The following is a 10,105-nucleotide window of genomic DNA, read 5'->3' on the forward strand; positions in this document are numbered from 1 at the left end:
GATGTTGGGAAAGACTGAAGGCAGCAGAAGAAGGGGATGACAGAGGATGAGATGGTTGGATGGCATCACCAACTCAATGGACATGAGTTTGAGTGAACTCGGGGAGTTCGAGATGGACAGGGAAGCCTGGTGTGCTGCCATCCATGGGGTGGCAAAGAGTCAGACATGACTGAGTGACTGAACTGAAGTGAGGCATAAGTGATATGTAACTTAATGCAACTCCTTTTTTAAAAAAAAAAAATCCATGTTAATTTTGTAAACAAATTCTACCAGATTCTGTGAGAGAATAGGCAAACTACTGAGCAATGTACCCACAGCTCAATTCTAATAGAGATAGTAATTTTCTACTTTTTGGAAATGGTTAATGTGGAGTTGTTCCTCCTCACACACCGTTTAACTGTGTAAACTTTCCGGGCATGTATTGGGTCTTTGATTTCTAGTCCCCCATGCTATGCACAGGTAGATGCCCAATAGAGAGCCTGTGAAACACATTTTTCGTTTCCTGCAGGTTAAGTGCCCCAGTTTTAGAGTTGAGTATGCCTGGAGCAAATTCCAGTTCAGCTACTCAGAAATTAAGTAATCTGCCTTAAGGAGCTAGGCCTGGGGCTCACTCACTTGCTAATATGGTCAATTATTGTGGTTTTTGTTTGTATGTATATAGGACAATGCCTTGAGACACTCCTTTAAAAGTGCTTTGGTTAGAGTTTTACATACTTTATAGTTCATTGAATCCACACAGCCCCCCCAAGGTAGGTATGTTTTACAGATGAATACATGTAAGACACTAAGGGACAAGGAATCACCAAGCCATTATTCCTTTTATATATGAACAATCAGGTAAGATTTTAAAAATCTGCCCATAATAACTATCAGGTGGAGCTAGGTGAACTTTTTCAGGACGCTAAATAAAAATTTTATGAAATACTATTTTCTCGTTTGAATCTAAAATAACTAATAGCGTAGCACTGCATTCCTTCCTTCTCTTGGTTCTCAAACCACATATCCCAGTAAATGTATCTGCAAACGCCCCGTCAGATGGGGGACCCGCCTCCGAACACAGGAAACCCGGTGGCTCTGTGCGGCCGCCGCATCCCCCGCTCGCCCGCAGCCCCTACCTCCGGGCTGCCCCCGAAGCCCGCGCTGAGAAGGACCCAGTCGCACGGCGGCGGTGACGCGTCCCGGGGGCCGAGAGCGCCCGCGCTTCCCGCCCGCGCACACTCCATCCGTCTCTGACTGGGGACCGAGCGGCCCTCAGAGCCCTCTCAGGCCTCTGCGCTCTCCGGCCCCGCCCGACTCCCGGCCACGCGCAACCCGCCCTCAGGCGCTCGGCGGGCGCCGGCTCACAGCCTGCGCGGAGTCGGCCCACCCGCCGCCGCCGCCGCCGCCAACGCCGCCAACGCCGCCGCCCGCCAACGCCGCCGCCCGCCAACGCCGCCGCCCGCCAACGCCGCCGCCCGCCAACGCCAGCTGACGCGCGTCGGGCTCCCGGCTTCTTCCCAGAAGCGGCGCGGCGAGCGGGGCGGGGCGGGGCGGGGCTCGGCCCGCCCCCTGGGAGATGTACGGCCTTCCAATAGGTGGCTTCCGGCCGCGCCGGGCGCCCATTGGCCGCATGGGCTTCGGTGGGCGGGACCTCAGGGAGCGGTGCGCGTCGGCCCCCGGGCGCCTGCTCGCGTCTTGGTCCTCCGAGCGCCCCGAGGAGAGGAGAGTGGCGGCGGCGGGGCGGGGCCTGAGGGGCGGCGGGGCGTCCTCCCGGGGCAGCTCCGGCAGGGGCCTCGGGAAGGCGGGGTGCGTCCAGGGGGCCGCCCTGGAGGGGCCGGGGTCTGCGCCCGCTCCGCCCGCTCCCCGGCGCTCCGCCACGGCAGGCACCTCGTGTGTTGGATGCGGGAGCGGCGGCGAGCGCCCCAGGGCCGGGGGAGGCCCTCTGAGGGCGCCCCTGCGGCGGACAGTGTTCCCGCGCCCCTGGCGGTGCCGGGACGAGGAAAGGTGAGCGCCTTCACTCCAGGCGTCGGCGGAGACACTAGGAGGCAGTGTTTTCCCAGTGCTCACTGTGTTCCAAATTCGGTACTAAAAATGTTAATTCGGAATTCCTCAATAAATTAATGGTGCTGCTGTCCCAAAATTGCAATTAGGAAAGATTACCTGACATTTTTTAGGCTCAAGGGCCTGGACAAAATACAGCAAATTCAACATGATTTCACATTTTTAATGCACAGACTCTTCCAGCTTGTGATCAGCTTCCAGTGTTTTACAGGTGAGTAAAGTGAAGTCGCTCAGTCGTGTCCAACTCTTTATGACCACATGGACTGTAGCCCACCAGGCTCCTCCGTCCATGGAATTCTCCAGGCAAGAATACTGGAGTGGGTTGTCATTTCCTTCTCCAGGGGATCTTCCTGACCCAGGGATTGAACCCGGATCTCCTGCAGTGCAAGCAGACGCTTTAACCTCTGATTTATCACGGTTTTACAAAATACCCCTTTAATCTCTGAAGGCAGAGGTCGTGGGTTGGGATTCTGGCTCCATCACTTATTGGCTGTGTGATCTTGGACAAGAGACAATCTCCGTATTGATACTTTCACTTTCTGTAAAATAAAGATAATAGTAGAATAGGCTCTTAAGGTTATTTATGAGGACTAAAGGAAAGAAGACAGTTTAAAGTGTCCAGAAAGATTGATCATGTAGTAAATGATCAATAAATGTTAGCCATTATTTTTTTTAATAAAGGATTAGGGTATTACGAGCTTGAATATTACTTGGACTCAAAGTTGTGACATCGTTACAATTTAATATTAAGTTTTCTACAAGTCTCATTGGTATCGTAAACTGTGTCCTAAAATAAGCCAAGTGAAAGTCAATCAGTCGTGTCCCTGACTCTGCAAACGCATGGACTATAAAGTCCACAGAAGTCTCCAGGTCAGAATACTGAAGTGAGAAGCCTTTCCTTTCTCCAGAGAATCTTCCCAACCCAGGATCAAACCAGTTCTCCTGCACTGTCAGCAGATTCTTTACTGTCTGAGACGCCAGGGAAGCCTATATTTTGTAAAAACTCTCTTAGTGTTTCCCATCTACCTGAAAGCCATCTGTGTTAATGTGGTAAGTGCAGTTCTATCTGCCTCATTCCCTAAGAAACCTGTCTGTCCCTTCTGGCTCAAACCAGGTATCAGCTATTCTGAGTTTTTTATCACTGACCCTAAACCTAACCCTAACCCCTAACCCCTTAACCCTAACCCTAACCTTTACCCTCAGTTCAGTTCAGTTGAGTTCAGTCGCTCAGTCCTGTCTGACTCTTTGCGACCCCATGAATCACAGCACGCCAGGCCTCCCTGTCCATCACCAACTCCCAGAGTTCACTCAGACTCATGTCCATCGAGTCAGTGATGCCATCCAACCATCTCATTCTCTGTTGTCCCCGTCTCTTCCCCCCCCCAATCCCTCCCAGCATCAGAGCCTTTTCCAGTGAGTCAACTCTTCGCATGAGGTGGCCAAAGTATTGGAGTTTCATCTTTAGCATCAGTCCTTCCAATGAACACCCAGGATTGATCTCCTTTAGAATGGACTGGTTGGATCTCCTTGCAGTCCAAGGGACTCTCAAGAGCCTTCTCCAGCACCACAGTTCAAAAGCATCAATTCTTCAGCGCTCAGCTTTCTTCACAGTCCAACTCTCACATCCATACATGACCACAGGAAAAACCATAGCCTTGACTAGACAGACCTTTGTTGGCAAAGTAATGTCTCTGCCTTTAATATGCTATCTAGATTGATCATAACTTTCCTTCCAAGGAGTAAGCATCGGCGCCTTGTCCAGCCGCGGCGCGTGCCCAGCCCTGCTTCACACCAAAAGCCCTTAGAGCCAATCCTTATCCCGAAGTTAAGGATCCGGCTTGCCGACTTCCCTGACCTACATTGTTCAAACATGCCAGAGGCTGTTCACCTTGGAGACCTGCTGCAGATATGGGTACGGCTGGCGCGAGATTTACACTCTCTCCCCGTGATTTTCAAGGGCCAGCGAGAGCTCACTGGACACCGCCGGAACCGCCATGCTTTCCAAGGCACGGGCCCCTCTCTCCGGGCGAACCCATTCCAGGGCGCCCTGCCCTTCACAAAGAAAAGAGAACTCTCCCCGGGGCTGCCACCGGCTTCTCCAGAATCGGTTGCGTTACCGCACTGGACGCCTCACGGCGCCCATCTTCACCACTCCGGATTCGGGGATCTGAACCCGACTCCCTTTCGATCAGCTGAGGGCAACAGAGGCCATCGTCCGTCCCTTTGGAACAGCGCTCGCCCATCTCTCAGGACCAACTGATCTGTGTTCAACTGCTGTTCACATGGAACCCTTCTCCACTTGAGCCTTCAAAGTTTTTGTTTGAATATTTGTTACTATCACCAAGATCTGCACCTGCGGCGGCAAAACCTGGGGTCCTCCCCCCCTGCCCAGGCTCCCGTCCCTCTCGCGCCTCTCTGACTGCCGGCGAAGGCCGGGTATGGGCCTGATGCTCCAGCGCCATCCATTTTCAGGGCTAGTTGATTCGGCAGGTGAGTTGTTACACACTCCTTAGCGGATTCCAACTTCCATGGCCACCGTCCTGCTGTCTATATCAACCAACACCTTTTCTGGGGTCTGATGACCGTCGGCATCAGGAGCCTTAACCCAGCGTTCGGTTCATCCTGCAGCACCAGTTCTGCTTACCAAAAGTGGTCCACTAGGCACTCGCATTCCACGCTCGGCTCCATGCCAGCAAGCTGGGCTTCTTAGCCATTTAAAGTTTGAGAATAGGTTGAGATCCTTTCGGCCCCAAGACCTCTAATCATTCGCTTTACTTGATAAAACTGCATGGGTTTTCGTTGCGAGAGCACCCGCTATCCTGAGGGAAACTTCACAGGGAACCAGCTACTAGATGGTTCGATTAGTCCTTCAACCCAGGTCAGACGACCGATTTGCACGTCAGGACCGCTATAGACCTCCACCAGAGTTTCCTCTGTCTTCGCCCTGCCCAGGCATAGTTCACCATCTTTTGGGTCCTAACACGTGCGCTCATGCTCCACCTCCCCAGCACGGCGGGTGAGACGGGCCGGTGGTGCGCCCTCGGCAGACTGGAGAGGCCTCGGGATCCCACCTCGGCCGCCAGCTAAGGCGGCCTTCACCTTCATTGCGCCACGGCGGCTTTCGTGCGAGCCCCTGACTAGCGCACGCATTAGACTCCTTGGTCCCTGTTTCAAGACGGGTCAGGTGGGTGGCAGACATCACTGCTGACCCCACGCGCTCGCTTCGCCGACCGGAGCGCACTGGGGACAGTACGCCCGGCCCCAAACCACCCGGATGGAGGCAGACTGGGGTGGGAGAGCGGTCACGCCTGTGGGAGGGGCGGCCCGGCCCCCCCAGACCCCCACGCACTGGCCTCGGCCAGCGCGAGGGGGCGGGGGTGGACACCGGCCCGCCCCACGGGGAACGCCCCCTCGAGGGAGCCCCCCGCGGAGGGAAGCACCAGGAGGAGCGAGAGCGCAGCGACAGGTCTGGGCTCCCTCAGCCCCGGGATTCAGTGAGTGCTGCTGCCGGGGGGCTGTAACACTTGGGGGGGGGTGGACCCGCTGCCGCGACGGCAGAGTCCCCCCCAGCCACCTTCACCGCCGGCCTTCCCAGCCGTCCGGGAGCCGATGCGCCCTGGTGTAAATGCGCCCTGAGGCGCCCGATCGCCGGCCGGGGGGCGGTCCCCCACCGACCCCACCCCCTGCCCCGCCCGCCCACCCCTGCGACTACCCCCCCCCGCCCCCGCCTGCCTACCTCCGCCCAAAGATGGAGGGGAGAGCGGTAAGGGGCGGAGGGAGGGAGGGTGGAGGGTTCAGGGAAAAAAGAAGCAGGAAAGATCCGCCGGGCCACCAGCACAGCCGGACCCACCGCCGGGTTGAATCCTCCCGGCGGACTGCATGGACCCCACCCATTTACCTTTTAACAGTTTCACGCCCTCTTGAACTCTCTCTTCAAAGTTATTTTCAACTTTCCCTTACGGTACTTGTTGACTATGGGTCTCATGCCGGTATTTAGCCTTAGATGGAGTTTACCACCCGCTTTGGGCTGCATTCCCAAGCAACCGAACTCCAGGAAGACCCCGGCCCGGCGCACCGGGGGCCGCTACTGGACTCACAACGTCCATGGGCTGGGCCTCGATCAGAAGGACTTAGGCCCCCCACAAGCGATGCCGGGGAGTGGGTCTTTCGTACGCCACATGTCCCGCGCCCCACTGTGGGGCCAGGATTTGACCCTGGGCTCTTCCCTGTTCACTCGCCATTACTGAGGGAATCCTGGTTAGTTTCTTTTTCTCTTCTGACTAATATGCTTAAATTCAGCGGGTCACCACTGTAAGATCGCAAAAATGGGCGTCTCAAGCTGTAAGGAAATAACCTAGACACCAAGGGAAAGTAACAGGCTAGTGCGCTCCTGGGCAGAACCCACTGACCGCAAGAATGGCCACAAGGAGTTCTGCCCCGAACAAAGGCAGAGTGCGATTTTTATGTCTTCAGGGCAGGAAGTGACATCATATAACCTGGACAGGCCTAAATAAGGCAAAGCTCAGGAACGCGAGATTGTGAATGGTCAGCTAGTCGAGGTGGTGAGACAGGGTTGGTCGCTCTGGAGGTCAGGAAGGAGGGTAGATCTCGGCAGAGGGTTATTACGTCAGAGATTCCTCAGCGGTTTGGCGGGACTTTTTCCCTCCGGCGGGAGATGAAGAGGGAAAGAAGGAGCCAAGATGGCCACTGGGAAAGGGAAGCCAAGAAGGCCACCAGGGCCCGACCTTACAGCCACGTCTGATCTGAGGTCGCATCTCGGAGGGCGCGTGCATGAGCACGCGGGGCGAGGGCGCCCGCAAGGAGGGGTCCCGAGAAGGGGATGGAGAAACCCACGGCCGATCTCCCCGGGCCCCCTTCCCCACGCACACACAGCACCCTACTGCTGACCCCACCGCCTACCTGTCTTCACTTGAAGGATTCGGTGGCAGCAGCGGGGGGCGGGCGGAGAGGGAGACGCCGAGGCGGGGCAGGAGGGGAGCATGAGCCAGCGGTGGATAGAGCAGGTGTGGGGAGGTTGGGACACGCACAGGCGCCCTGACCCCACCCTAAACCTGACCGTGACCCTAACCCTAACCCCATGAACAGTATGAAAAGGCAAAATGATAGAGTACTGAATGAGGAACTCCCCAGGTTGGTGGGTTCCCAATACGCTACTGGAGTTCAGTGGAGAAATAAATCCATAAAGAATGATGGGATGGAGCCAAACCAAAAATAATGACCAGTTGTGGATGTGACTGGGGATAGAAGCAAGGTCCAATGCTGTAAAAAGCAATATTGCATAGGAACCTGGAATGTTAGGTCCATGAATCAAGGCAAATTGGAAGTGGTCAAACAGGAGATGGCAAGAGTGAACGTCGACATTCGAGGAATCAGTGAACTAAAATGGAACTAGAATGGGTGAATTTAACTCAGATGACCATTATATCTACCACGGTGGGCAGGAATCCCTTAGAAGACATGGAGTAGCCATCATGGTCAACAAAAGAGTCCGAAATGCAGTACTTGGATGCAATCTCAAAAACGACAGAATGATCTCTGTTCGTTTCCAAGGCAAACCATTCACTATTACAGTAATCCAAGCCTATGCCCCAACCAGTAATACTGAAGAAGCCAAAGTTGAACAGTTCTATGAAGACCTACAAGACCTTTTAGAACTAACACCCAAACAGATGTACTTTTCATTATAGGGGACTGGAATGCAAAAGTAGGAAGTAAAGACACACCTGGAGTAACAGGCAAATTTGACCTTGGAGCACGGAATGAAGCAGGGCAAAGGCTAGTAGAGTCTTCCCAAGAGAACGCACTGGTCATAGCAAACACCCTCTTTCAACAACACAAGAGAAGACTCTACACATGGACATCACCAGATGATCAACAACGAAATCAAACTGATTATATTCTTTACAGCCAAAGATGGAGAAGCTCTATACAGTTAGCAAAAACAAGGCCAGAAGCTGACTGTGGCTCAGATCATGAACTCCTTATTGCCAAATTCAGACTTAAATTGAAGAAAGTAGGGAAAACCACTAGACCATTCAGATATGACCTAAATCAAATCCCTTATGATTATACAGTGGAAGTGAGAAATAGATTTAAGGGACTAGATCTGATAGATAGAGTGCCTGATGAACTATGGACGGAGGTTCGTGACATTGTACAGGAGACAGGGATCAAGACCATCCCCATGGAAAAGAAATGCAAAAAAGCACAATGGCTGTCTGAGGAGGCCTTACAAATAGCTGTGAAAAGAAGAGAAGCGAAAAGCAAAGGAGAAAAGGAAAGATATAAGGATCTGAATGCTGAGTTCCAAAGAATAGCAAGGAGAGATCAGAAAGCCTTCCTCAGCGATCAATGCAAAGAAATAGAGGAAAAAAATAGAATGCGAAAGACTAGAGATCTCTTCAAGAAAATTAGAGCTACCAAGGGAACATTTCATGCAAAGATGGGCTCGATAAAGGACAGAAATGGTATGGACCTAACAGAAGCAGAAGATATTAAGAAGAGGTGGCAAGAATACACAGAAGAACTGTACAAAAAAGATCTTCAGGACCAAGATAATCACGATGGTGTGATCACTCACCTAGAGCCAGACATCCTGGAATGTGAAGTCAAGTGGGCCTTAGAGAGCATCACTACGAACAAAGCTAGTGGAGGTGATGGAATTCCAGTTGAGCTATTTCAAATCCTCAAAGAGGATGTTGTGAAAGTGCTGCACCCAATATGCCAGCAAATTTGGAATACTCAGCAGTGGCCACAGGACTGGGAAAGGTCAGTTTTCATTGCAATGCCAAAGAAAGGAAATGCCAAAGAATGCTCAAACTACCTCACAATTGCACTCATCTCACGCAAGTAAAGTCATGCTCAAAATTCTCCAAGCCAGGCTTCAGCAATACATGAACTGTGAACTTCCAGATGTTCAAGCTGGATTTAGAAAAGGCAGGGGAACCAGACGTCAAACTGCCAACATCCGCTGGATCATGGAAAAAGCAAGAGAGTTCCAGAAAAACATCTATTTCTGCTTTATTGACTATGCCAAAGTCTTTGACTGTGTGGATCACAAGAAACTGTGGAAAATTCTGCAAGAGATGGGAATACCAGACCACCTGACCTGCCTCTTGAGAAACCTGTATGCAGGTCAAGAAGCAACAGTTAGAACTGGACATAGAACAACAGACTTGTTCCAAATAGGAAAAGGAGTACGTCAAAGCTGTATATTTTCATCCTGCTTATTTACCTCACATGCAGAGTACATCTTGAGGAACTCTGGGCTGGAAGAAGCACAAGCTGAAATCAAGATTGCTGGGAGAAATATCAATAACCTCAGATATGCAGATGACACCACCCTTATGGCAGAAAGTGAAGAGGAACTAAAAAGCCTCTTGATGAAAGTGAAAGAGGAGAGTGAAAAGTTGGCTTAAAGCTCAACATTCAGAAAACTAAGATCATGGCATCTGGTCCCATCACTTCATGGGAAATAGGAGGAGAAACAGTGGAAACAGTGTCAGACTTTATTTTTGGGGGCTCCAAAATCACTGCGGATGCTGATTGCAGCCATGAAATTAAAAGATGCTTACTCCTTGGAAGGAAAGTTATGACCAACCTAGATAGCATATTAAAAAGCAGAGACATTACTTTGCCAACAAAGGTCCATCTAGTCAAGGCTATGGTTTTTCCAGTGGTCATGTATGGATGTGAGAGTTGGACTATAAAGAAAGCTGATCGCAGTGCTGCCCATGGGTGAGGAGGCTGCAGGAGTGCCTCTGAGGGGGGCAGGTGCCATGTCGGGAAACCTAACCCTAACTCATCTAACGCTAAGCATAACCGTAACTCATCTAACCCTATCCGTAACCCTAACCCCTAACCCTAACCCTAAAACCCTAACCATAACACGGTTCCCTGATGTCTTTCCTCTCTAGGACCTGACGCTGCCTTTGGCTGGTCCTGACTTCTTTCCTCTCTCTGTGCCCTGAGACGGCCCCCTTCAGGTCCTCTCCACAGACCCCGTGCGCTGCCATTAATCCACTTAGGACTCCCCACACCAGGT

General features: G+C 52.3%; 1 pseudogene; it reads right to left on the reverse strand.

The window, feature by feature from the left end:
• Positions 1 to 3,911: 3,911 nt before the first annotated feature.
• LOC148774238 (28S ribosomal RNA) lies at positions 3,912 to 6,343 on the reverse strand (annotated as a pseudogene).
• Between the last annotated feature and the right edge of the window lie 3,762 nt (positions 6,344 to 10,105).

Source organism: Moschus berezovskii, chromosome 22 (assembly GCF_049115385.1).
Source record: "Moschus berezovskii isolate FMDL1 chromosome 22, NW_MosBer_1.0, whole genome shotgun sequence".
NCBI classification, from domain to species: Eukaryota; Metazoa; Chordata; class Mammalia; order Artiodactyla; family Moschidae; genus Moschus; species Moschus berezovskii.